We start from the raw sequence: 11447 nt of genomic DNA on the forward strand, positions 1-11447 counted from the left end.
CCATTTGTTGTCCTCAGCGGATATCTGGAGTTGAATATTTATTGAGGGACCAGTGTTGATGGCGATGATGTATTACTGTGTAATGATTATGACATAATTGCGAGGGTTACATTTAATTATTGATAACTGTTGTCTTGTTGCTAGGTTTTGACTATTCGCGTCGTTATGGAAAGGTTTTTCTACCATCTTCAGATTTTGTTTGTTCAAACGGTAACGGAATAAGGAGAGTTACACGGGAAATGACGTTACAAAGTATGACGTTGCATAGCAGTGGATGAGTATGCAGATGAGTTGAAGGTGTGAGGTGCCAGCAGGCTGCTGTTGTGACGTACTGGTACCATGAGATAAGCTAATTGTGTTGTGCGGTGCTGCCGTTATTGGACACCGGTATTAACGTCTAAAAATATGTTTGTCACTGACTGTGCGGGATGTTCAACTTTTGATGCTGGCGATTTTGAATTCTGAATTGATTTAATATTGTATTGTGCTGTTTCTCGTGGAATAAACTTTGAAACGATGTTTTGCTCGTTTATTGACAATGTTAAATAAATCGGAGATTTGTGAACAGGAAGATTAGCATCGTCCATTTGAAATACAGTCGATCCCTCTTAATTTCAATTTTGTAATTAAAATAGAAAACATTGAATATTTAAATCTATCACATGTGGTCCCTGTTAAGTTACTTATGTTTTCGTAGAGGTAAGTCTAAACAATTTGTTCCTGTAGGCAGATTTAGGAGGTATTACATGGAATGAAACATTTTTTTTAAATTTTAAAGTGAAATTGAAATACGTTTAGATCAGTTCAACTGAGATTTTTTTAATAAATTCAAAGCTCCATCACAAAACAACGAACAAACACCTTAAATTTGGAAAATGAGATTTGATAACAACAAATTGATAAGTCAGGTGGACTACATTGTGATCGAATATATGAGTGTGAAATTGAGAGGCTCTAGAACGATGGCATAAGCCATACATATTTGTTTATCACTCGGAGCTATGAACGAAATTTCAATTTCATGGGGCAGAAATCAATCATTCATACTTTGCCAGTAACAAAACCGCCAAAAATATCCAGTTTACTTTAAAGAGAACGAAGGAGTATATATATATATTTATTAAGATTTTCCAGGCATGAGTAAATTCTTAAGATCACGAAAGATTACAGCAGAGATGCTGTAGTATGATCTTGCTTTAAATTTAAGCAAATTATTTTACTAGCGCTCTGGTAGGTTGTCAGGTTTGTAATTGTGTTCGTTCCATTGATAAGCCTGTTGGATGGTCGTAGTTTATGATACACAAAAAGAAAAGTACAGTGAATGACAAGTCTGTATCTGTACCCTGGTAATGGACGATAAAATGGGAAACCATACGCGGCATTGTACGATTTGGAACAGACATTGTGTAATACCATTATCTATCGGATGGAGTACATGGACTTATACATCATAAGCTTATACATAGCGAATGTGGATAGGCAATGGCACCAGACACACGGAGCTTGGGTTTAAAAATAAAGTCATTCAGGGAATTCTGTTCATCAGTGTTTTTCTTTGTCCCACATGTTTCACGAAACTAATTTTAATGGAATCCTTGCTGGTCGCAGTAACATGATTTAACTATCAAACTTAACTCCATTTCACGCGAGCGGGCTAGATGTGAATGTTGAGAGACGACAATCAGATTTTAGACATGTGTCCTACTTGTCTTACATTGGATAACTTTAAGGTAGAGCAAGGCTAAAAGTATGGTAAATGTCTTCCATATTTAGATCTCGTGCTCACTGTAAAGTTGATAAACACTATTGTCCTTACAGAAGGCAATCCCTACTCTAAACACCCGTTTGATTAGATTCTTGAGAAACAATCCCTGTCCCTCGTTTACTTTGTTTGGGACTTTGGCTGTCAAAAGAAAAACATTCTGTATAAAATAATGATTTCAATGATTGCATAAAATGTTGTTTCTGTGTTATTTGTGGCAAACTTGTCGTCAAATACGGCGATACAATTGTATTTAGTCAATGACATATGCTTAATATTAATTTTGATTTCTCTTTGTCAGTTATGATGATACTAATTAGTATTTAACGCCATTTAAATCACAGATTTGTATCTGGCACATAGACAATACACTATCGAGCATTTACGAACATCTCCGAAAAGCTCGCTTTTAGTTGTTTTCCAAAACTCCTTGACATATAGGATTCGAATATATAGGCCAATCCGGCTTATGTCGCCCTGTGGAAAGATAGACATTGTAGCAAATAGTAATTACAGCAATTATTTACAAGTAAAGACGTTGAATTTATTGCAGCATGGACAAATACCATGTTGAGAAATCAGTGAATCAAGCATTTTATCTCATACAGAATCAGTAATGTAGGTGTTTTGTGTCTGTTAATATTATGCTCTCAGGCATTAAATAAATTTGTGTGTGACAACACCTGGTAAGAACGCTAGTGCAGTATAAAACACATTCAGAACACCAAGTCTCTATTTTGTTTATCGTCCTGCATGGTAAACCTTAACATTGCTACTATTTTGTATCATTTTGTCGGGTTTGTCAAAAAGAAAGGCGGCATTCACTTAAAATTCATTTAAATAGTTATTATAGGAATATTAAATGTATTTCTAGAAAATTCAAAGATTTAAAGACAGAACACCGCATTGTGCGTCAGATACTAGTTTCAAAAATTTTATGAAAACACGAAAATTGGAGTCTGTTTAAACTTGTTTACTTTCATGTCAATTTCATAATAATAACTGACACAGCTGCACAGGTAATGTGTTATGTTCATCTGTTGTTGGAAGGTTGATTAAAAAATTTGTCACGTGACGACAGTTTAGATAATATCTCACCGGTATACTTTCAAGTGCCTCTGTTACGCTTCTATATCACTGGAAACGAAACCATTTGTGACAACTCAGATTTTTCAAAGCCTTTTATGACTGTTTAATAGCATCTAGAAGGAAACACTCTTTGTGACTTAAACGAGGAAAACACGTTAAGAAGAAAGTTTACAGACTAATTCACGAAGTGTACAAAATTGCACAATTAATATCTAGACAAGTGCATGGAGTTTACCGAATAATAAAACAAGTGTGCAAATTGGCACAACAAGCTCACCGAATTTGTAGACAGTTACAGCAAGTGCAACAATGACACGGAATTCGGTTATAATACGTAATATATTCTCTAAAGTTATACATATGTACCAGGCTCTGTAATCAGTTAAAATTATATTTAACTGTTTAAAGTCTTTAAGACAATATGTAAAATACTTCTTTGAGTTAAAATTATACTACAATCGCCTAATGTAACAGGGATATCATATTGAATATCATTCTAAATTTGTTTAAGAGGTATTATTCAGTTGAGATATGAAAATTCCTCAATTTATTTGATTATGATGTTAATATTCCTTCCCGTCTACATGTTGACTTTCGATAACTTTGGTTATTCCAAAGTCACATTCTGGGCATCATGAATTAGTCTATTTCGTTGTGTAGAGCCGCTCTAACTCTAAATTCGTATTAAAAGGTGCTGGTCACGTATTATATATTTTATATAATGTGTTGTTTTTATTGGTATCCTCATGTTCGTAAAAAATCTATCATTAATCTTTGCCTGATTGGTAACTTCTGGAAATGATCTAACAGGCAATACAGAGAATAGGAAATAAGAATTTCCTTCTGATATTTGTGGCAATGTATGAAATGTAATATTGCATTTAACTTTAGTTGTCTTATTAATCAGACCATGTTAAAAGTGTCGTGTTGACAGTATATATCGTAATTAGGAGATCGGTGTCTAGATTGTCTTTAAATGGAGTTGTTTCCCTTGGTTCTGGTGCATCTTTCATTGGGACGGAAACAACAAATTATCTCTAGGTTCTCAAGGTATATATATAATAAAGAAAATGTAAATGGTCTACATTATACTTAAATGGTGGGAATATAATAGGATCTGTGTTTACTCGGATTGTTGCATAGTAATACTGTGTACACACAAACCAAGGGAATAACTACTTCAAAGAATACAAAAATAGAACAAATGAAGCGATATTGATATAACTCAGAACCATGTATGTCCCCCCATGATGTGATACAACTGTACCTCGTAATATTTTAGCACGACAGATTTGTGATACTGTAAAAATGATAAAACTCTTCAAAGGTACAATAAATGACTGAACTTTTAATTAAGATATCTTTAAATAGATTAATCGACTTCATAGTGTATGAATAAAATCCCCAGGAACAGTCATAAGAATAACTACATTTTTGGTAGAAAACAAATTAAATAATTGGTTGTCTGACAAGCACTGTCTTAATTTTGTTCGCTTCTTTCTACTCCACGAACACATTAGTGATTAGTATTTAGTCTTCTCTGTCATGGTCAGTATTGGCAGAAGTTGAAAGGAGGCGAACAGGCAATTGGATAATTGCATTTTTCTAGAAATATCCCATGATCAATCTTGTTAATTTCACAATTAGGCGTTTGTGTGATTGAAAATACCACTCCCCGCGTAAAAATGTCGGAACAATATTACCGATGTAGTATTTTCTCGTTTTTTTAAAAATCAAACAGAATATAATACATTACATTACATTTCTTTTTTAATATTTTTTAAAATTATCGTTTGATAATACATTTCACTTATTAGAAAAAATACCTGTATATAGAACTTACAATTTAGTAACACTGTTCGGAGGTAACTGAACACCTACGTAATATACATTCATGATACTGAAATGTTTCATCCAATAAAGTTGTGTCAGCTTCAGATCTCGTGTACAACTGTGTGCTTGAGTTATCCTAGAATTATGCGGACATTTCAGTTTTTGAACTATGTGCATTCGTCCGTGACTGTTCAATATCCGTCAAATTCAAACATATTATCATTGGTTGCTAACATTGCTAAAAATGAAATGAAAAAAAAAATAAAGAAATTATTTTGAGGGGATTAAACAACAAATTGAACGGATAAGGATCTTAACATCTAACGAAAGAAAGCTGATGAAATAAAGGTACAATCCTAGTTGACAGATTTATAAATGCTGCTGTTTGACAGTGTAATGTGGTATATGATTTCCTTTATCTCTGTAAAATATATATATATACATCTGATCTCAAGTGAGGTTTCTTTTACAATTCGAATATACTGAACAGAAGCTTAGCGAGGTGTTAGTTAATATATACTAACGTATTTCATATGAACATTATTTCAGGTGATGTACGTTATTTCAAAGTAAGAAAATGTATCTGGATTTATTGAAATAATCAGAATTGTGTGATCGCAACGCGCTATTGATGAAAGTTCTGTTAAATGGCGAAAATGATGATTGAATTACAACATTTTGGTTTCTAGTTCATTATCTCGAAGTGTCTAATAAGCATGTTCACTTTACACATGATCATTCATCTAGGTTCAGCTATCGCCATTACTAGTTCCCATTGGCAGGAAAAGCAATGAAGTAATCAGGCAGGACATTATTTAATCGTTTTAGGAGTTCCTTATTACATTAACACTCCAACACATCGCCAAGACATAACATGTATTGCTAATATCTATGAAATGATATGAAAAAGACATTTTCTTTAATTCTCTCCCTGATAAAGCAGAACGGAACAGGAAAACATGATCGTTCAAACAAGCGGCAACATGTATCTTTAGACACTTCATTGTAATTAATTAATTTCTAGATGCAAGACATTATATTCTAAACAAATAAAACGATTTTGTAACAAAAATATCCAAATTAATGTTTCCAGTCAGCTATAAAATAGTATATTGTTTTCAAATTGCACTAGAGTTTACGATATATTTGTTTTGATCACCTGTCAAAAACCTCAAGCAAAAGCTTACAGTTATATGTATATGATGAAATCCTAGAATTTCTATCCTTATACACGATTCTTTGTAATCTAAGTGTCGCCATAGTGATCTCATTAAGAAATGTTCTGTTTCTTTGTATGAAATAAAGCTGGGTGTATTTGATGTCGTTAGTTTACTGTATTCCTTATTCTCATTCGAGAACGTGACATTACTTGGAGATAACCAAGGTTTACATGGCGGGTGTCGTCGATGAAGCAGAAGACGCATACTCCTCCTCAACACCTGGTCTTATTCTCCTTGTACTTTTTTCAGGAGTTTCCATGTGAAACTTTCATGAGTATTTTTATCATACATATATATATTGTCCTAGTTTTATGGTATTTAAGCTTGAATTATGATTATGTTGTCATGTTTTCTGTTTTTCAAACCTGAATTCAAGAAAGAAAAAAATGTAGAAAGTTACAACCTTATTTGTTATGTATCAAGTGATGTGATAAGTCGACCTTGCTAGGTACATGTAATTCAAGTTACATCATGAAAAAATATAAGACGATGAGAAGACACTAAGAAGATATACAATCTGTGATGGTTTTAGTTTCTAACTTACTCTGACTTTAATACTGCGTTCTAGACACGATAATCTAAACTTGTTCTTGGATCGGATCCAAATGTTCCGACGAAAGCCTTTTTGCTTGTATTAAGGAGAGTATCGAGATTGCAAGGGTCATTTTACTACCAAAAAGATAGGAACTTGAAAATGGCTACGATAATTTGTGTTTGTAAATGAGATGATATAGACACATAACACAGACGTCATGACAGTCTACAAATGAACATAGTCTCGTAAAAAATACCGCGTGATTTTATTTTGCTGAATGTGAAACGATATGTGTCTATGGTGTAGTAATATTATACGACGTGTATCTGTGGTGTAGGAATGTGAAACGATGTGTGTCTGTGGTGTAGGAATGTGCAATGATGTGTGTCTGTTGTGTAGGAATGTGAAACGATGTGTGTCTGTTGTGTAGGAATGTTAAACGATGTGTGTCTGTGGTGTAGGAATGTTAAACGATGTGTGTCTGTTGTGTAGGAATGTTAAACGATGTGTGTCTGTTGTGTAGGAATGTGAAACGATGTGTGTCTGTTGTGTAGGAATGTTAAACGATGTGTGTCTGTGGTGTAGTGATATTAGAGGACGTGTATCTGTGGTGTAGGAATGTGAAACGATGTGTGTCTATGGTGCAAGAATGTTAAACGATGTGTGTCTGTTGTGTAGGAATGTGAAACGATGTGTGTCTGTGGTGTAGGAATGTGAAGCGATGTGTGGCTATGGTGTAGGAATGTGAAGCGATGTGTGTCTGTGGTGTAGGAATGTGAAGCGATGTGTGTCTGTGGTGTAGGAATGTGAAGCGATGTGTGTCTGTGGTGTAGGAATGTGAAGAGATGTGCGTCTCTTGTGTAGGAATGTGAAACGATGTGTGTCTGTGGTGTATGAAAGTGAAATGATGTGTGTCTATGGTGTTGGAATGTGAAACGATGTGTGTCTGTGGTGTAGGAAAGTGAAATGATGTGTGTCTGTGGTGTAGGAATGTGAAACGATGTGTGTCTGTGGTGTAGGAAAGTGAAATGATGTGTGTCTGTGGTGTAGGAATGTGAAGCGATGTGTGTCTGTGGTGTAGGAATGTGAAGTGATGTGTGTCTGTGGTGTAGGAATGTGAAACGATGTGTGTCTGTGGTGTAGTTATAGTTTCTGATTTTGATATAAGCATGACTTGTGAGTGTTTTATTGTGATACATAATGTACCAAACATCAGTTCCTCTGCTACTGTCAGTGAGGTACAACAGAAAAATTCGTTTAAAATACCGTTGCCAAGGCTTCATTTAAAAATTTTTCATCACAAAATCACATATGAAACCTTATTCAATATTAATCAATAGAAACTATTTGGATTTCGTACTGCGTAATTAACTTTCGTTTGTTCGAATATTTCATACACGATTTTGTCACATTCACCAAGCTCGTTCTTAAAGCCCCAATATACGTAACATTCACCAAAACGTTAGTGTAGAATCACACATAATTATTGAGATATTCTCTAAGATGTAGTTAAAATTAAGTTATTCAAACAATAGTTACCATGACTTTCTGCATAAAGTATTGATATATGAGCAGTTGAAACTCGCTATTTGTAAACACACCTCCATTTTAAACACGCCGCCATCGAAATTATGATTGTTGCCGAACGATGTCGGAAAGTTCGTGACCTGATCTCGCGAGAGTTGAGGTTTCTACTTATAGAAGAAGCACATGCAGATATGTCTACGGCAAGTTTTTGTTTACAAACATTGTTTGCGAAGTCTTGTCGTAGACTTGAGGTATTCCTGTGATAAACATTCAGTTTTGGGGAAATTATTAGAAGGAATATTTAGTTTAGAAACGATACGACGCACAATTATAACGTAAGAATTCAGAACTGGCCTGATATATGATTGGAAAAAAAGGAAGCGACTGGTGAACGTCTGTACTGTGTCTGCCATGTTTACACACGCGGAATATGCGCATGCGCAATGTCATCGCTACGAGCGGTAATATATGAATTATTGTGGGTCCCACATTGTTTATTTTCCGATTTTTTCAATTTTTATTTAAATTGAAAACAGTCAGTTTTATTTTCTCTAATTAAAGGAAAGTATTTGTTTTGTTACATACATTACGGGGAAAATAAGATAAAGTTTGTTTTTTATAGTGATTTTTACGTATATTGGGGCTTTAAGGGTTTCTGTAAATCTATCTTTCCTCCTCTGTTCTCTCGATCTTCAATTTTTAGATCACGTTCTTGCTGATCTGTTGATGTTCTATTGTTACTTTTAAGCCGACAAATTCATTTTTTAATGTTCGTGTCAAAATAACAAGCCAAGCTCTAAGACAAAACAACCTCTGAAGCTAACTGTCAAAACGAGAAACGGTGGTAGTGAACAATTTACTGTGCAACCTCATATAAAAATTTTGCTTCCAAATCGAACCGATTTAAGCAAAAACATGTAAAATACATTTTAAGTACAGAAAAATGTCGCATACTTTCATGACTTTTGTTGATATCTCGATCCGATAACTTGTTTTCTTACTGAATTTATCGAATAGTAGTAGCCAGCACCAGGTATATTTGTGGTAACTGATGGCTATCTCACTGAACAGAATACGGGAGGCCCATTTTATAAATTCCAGAGCAATTTAGACAAATGGCCTTTACCTAGTGCAGAACAGCAGGACTTTTCCTGATCTCAGTATCCTGAGTGAGGGATACCTGCACAACTGAGTTTTACATGAAATTATATTCAGTGATCTAGCATTAGATTTGTTTTAGATCTCTGTGGTATCACAGTTCTGATATCTTTCACTGCCAATAAAACAAGGATGGCTGTATTAGTGACATGACTGGTCATTTTTTATGTTCGTTTTCTGTGATTGGTTAAGTTAACTAGAAATGTCTAACTATTACGATACAAATCGTCACACACTGCTGATAATCAAGTGCATGATACACACCAACTGTCACAAAAAGAGGAGATTTCTGCAGCTTACAGTCTAATGTTCAATTTCGTGACGTGTTTATCAAAGATATAATGAAATGAGGGAAAACAAATCTTTCTTTGTCCAGGATATATTGCATCGCATTGTAACCACAGAGTATCGATGTTTTATCCATAGTTTACAAACAATAATGATCTTGCACAATGTGACAGATTAAACAAAGATATAAGATTATCATCCCTTGTATTACAAACTCACACAATGTATTGAGACATATTTCTATAAATGAGGTACACTTTACAGAATGAAGTATTCGGATGAAAAAAAAACCCGCTTTATGTTATATATCATTACACTACATTTACAGTTGTAGTATTTGATACCGTGATGCTCCCTCGGTGTATCGTGATGTCCCCTCGACGTATCGTGATGTCCCCTCGGTGTATCGTGATGCTCCCTCGGTGTATCGTGATGTCCTCTCGACGTATCGTGATGTCCCCTCTGTGCATCGTGATGTCCCCGCGGTGTATATTAATGTCCCCTCGGTGTATCGTGATACTCCCTCGGTGTATCGTGATGTCCCCTCGGTGTCCCCTCGGTGTATCGTGATGCCCCCTCGGTGTATCGTGATGTCCCCTCGGTGTATCGTGATGTCCCCTCGGGTCGTGATGTCCCCGCGGTGTATATTAATGTCCCCTCGGTGTATCGTGATACTCCCTCGGTGTATCGTGATGTCCCCTCGGTGTATCGTGATGTCCCCTCGACGTATCGTGATGTCCCCTCGGTGTATCGTGATGCTCCCTCGGTGTATCGTGATGTCCCCTCGACGTATCGTGATGTCCCCTCTGTGCATCGTGATGTCCCCGCGGTGTATATTAATGTCCCCTCGGTGTATCGTGATACTCCCTCGGTGTATCGTGATGCCCCCTCGGTGTATCGTGATGCCCCCTCGGTGTATCGTGATGTCCCCTCGGTGTCCCCTCGGTGTATAGTGATGTCCCCTCGGTGTACCGTGATGTCCCCTCGGTGTATCGTGATGTCCCCTCGGTGTATCGTGATGCTCCCTCGGTGTATCGTGATGCCCCCTCGGTGTATCGTGATGTCCCCTCTGTGTATCGTGATGTCCCCTCGGTGTATCGTGATGCCCCCTCGGTGTATCGTGATGCCCCCTCGGTGTATCGTGATGTGCCCTCGGTGTATCGTAATGTCCCCTCGGTGTATCGTTATGTCCCCTCGGTGTATCGTGATGTCCCCTCGGTGTCCCCTCGGTGTATCGTGATGTCCCCTCGGTGTAACGTGATGTCCCCTCGGTGTATCGTAATGTCCCCTCGGTGTATCGTTATGTCCCCTCGGTGTATCGTGATGCCCCCTCGGTGTATCGTGATGTGCACTCGGTGTATCGTAATGTCCCCTCGGTGTATCGTGATGTCCCCTCGGTGTATCGTGATGTCCCCTCGGTGTATCGTGATGTCCCCTCGGTGTATCGTGATGTCCCCTCGGTGTATCGTGATGTCCCCTCGGTGTATCGTGATGTCCCCTCGGTGTATCGTGATACTCTCTCGATGTATCGTGATGTCCCCTCGGTGTATCGTGATGTCCCCTCGGTGTATCGTGATGTCCCCTCGGTGTATCGTGATGTCCCCTCGGTGTATCGTGATGCCCCCTCGGTGTATCGTGATGTCCCCTCGGTGTATCGTGATGCCCCCTCGGTGTATCGTGATGTCCCCTCGGTGTATCGTGATGTCCCCTCGGTGTATCGTGATACTCTCTCGGTGTATCGTGATGTCCCCTCGGTGTATCGTGATGTCCCCTCGGTGTATCGTGATACTCTCTCGGTGTATCGTGATGTCCCCTCGGTGTATCGTGATACTCCCTCGGTGTATCGTGATGTCCCCTCGGTGTATCGTGATGTCCCCTCGGTGTATCGTGATACCCTCGGTGTATCGTGATGTCCCCTCGGTGTATCGTGATGTCCCCTCGGTGTATCGTGATGCCCCCTCGGTGTATCGTGATGTGCACTCGGTGTATCGTGATGTCCCCTCGGTGTATCGTGATGCCCCCTCGGTGTATCGTG

Source organism: Ylistrum balloti, unplaced genomic scaffold (assembly GCF_031769215.1).
Source record: "Ylistrum balloti isolate Yb309-2 unplaced genomic scaffold, AGI_CSIRO_Ybal_v1 Utg370728, whole genome shotgun sequence".
Lineage (NCBI taxonomy): Eukaryota > Metazoa > Mollusca > Bivalvia > Pectinida > Pectinidae > Ylistrum > Ylistrum balloti.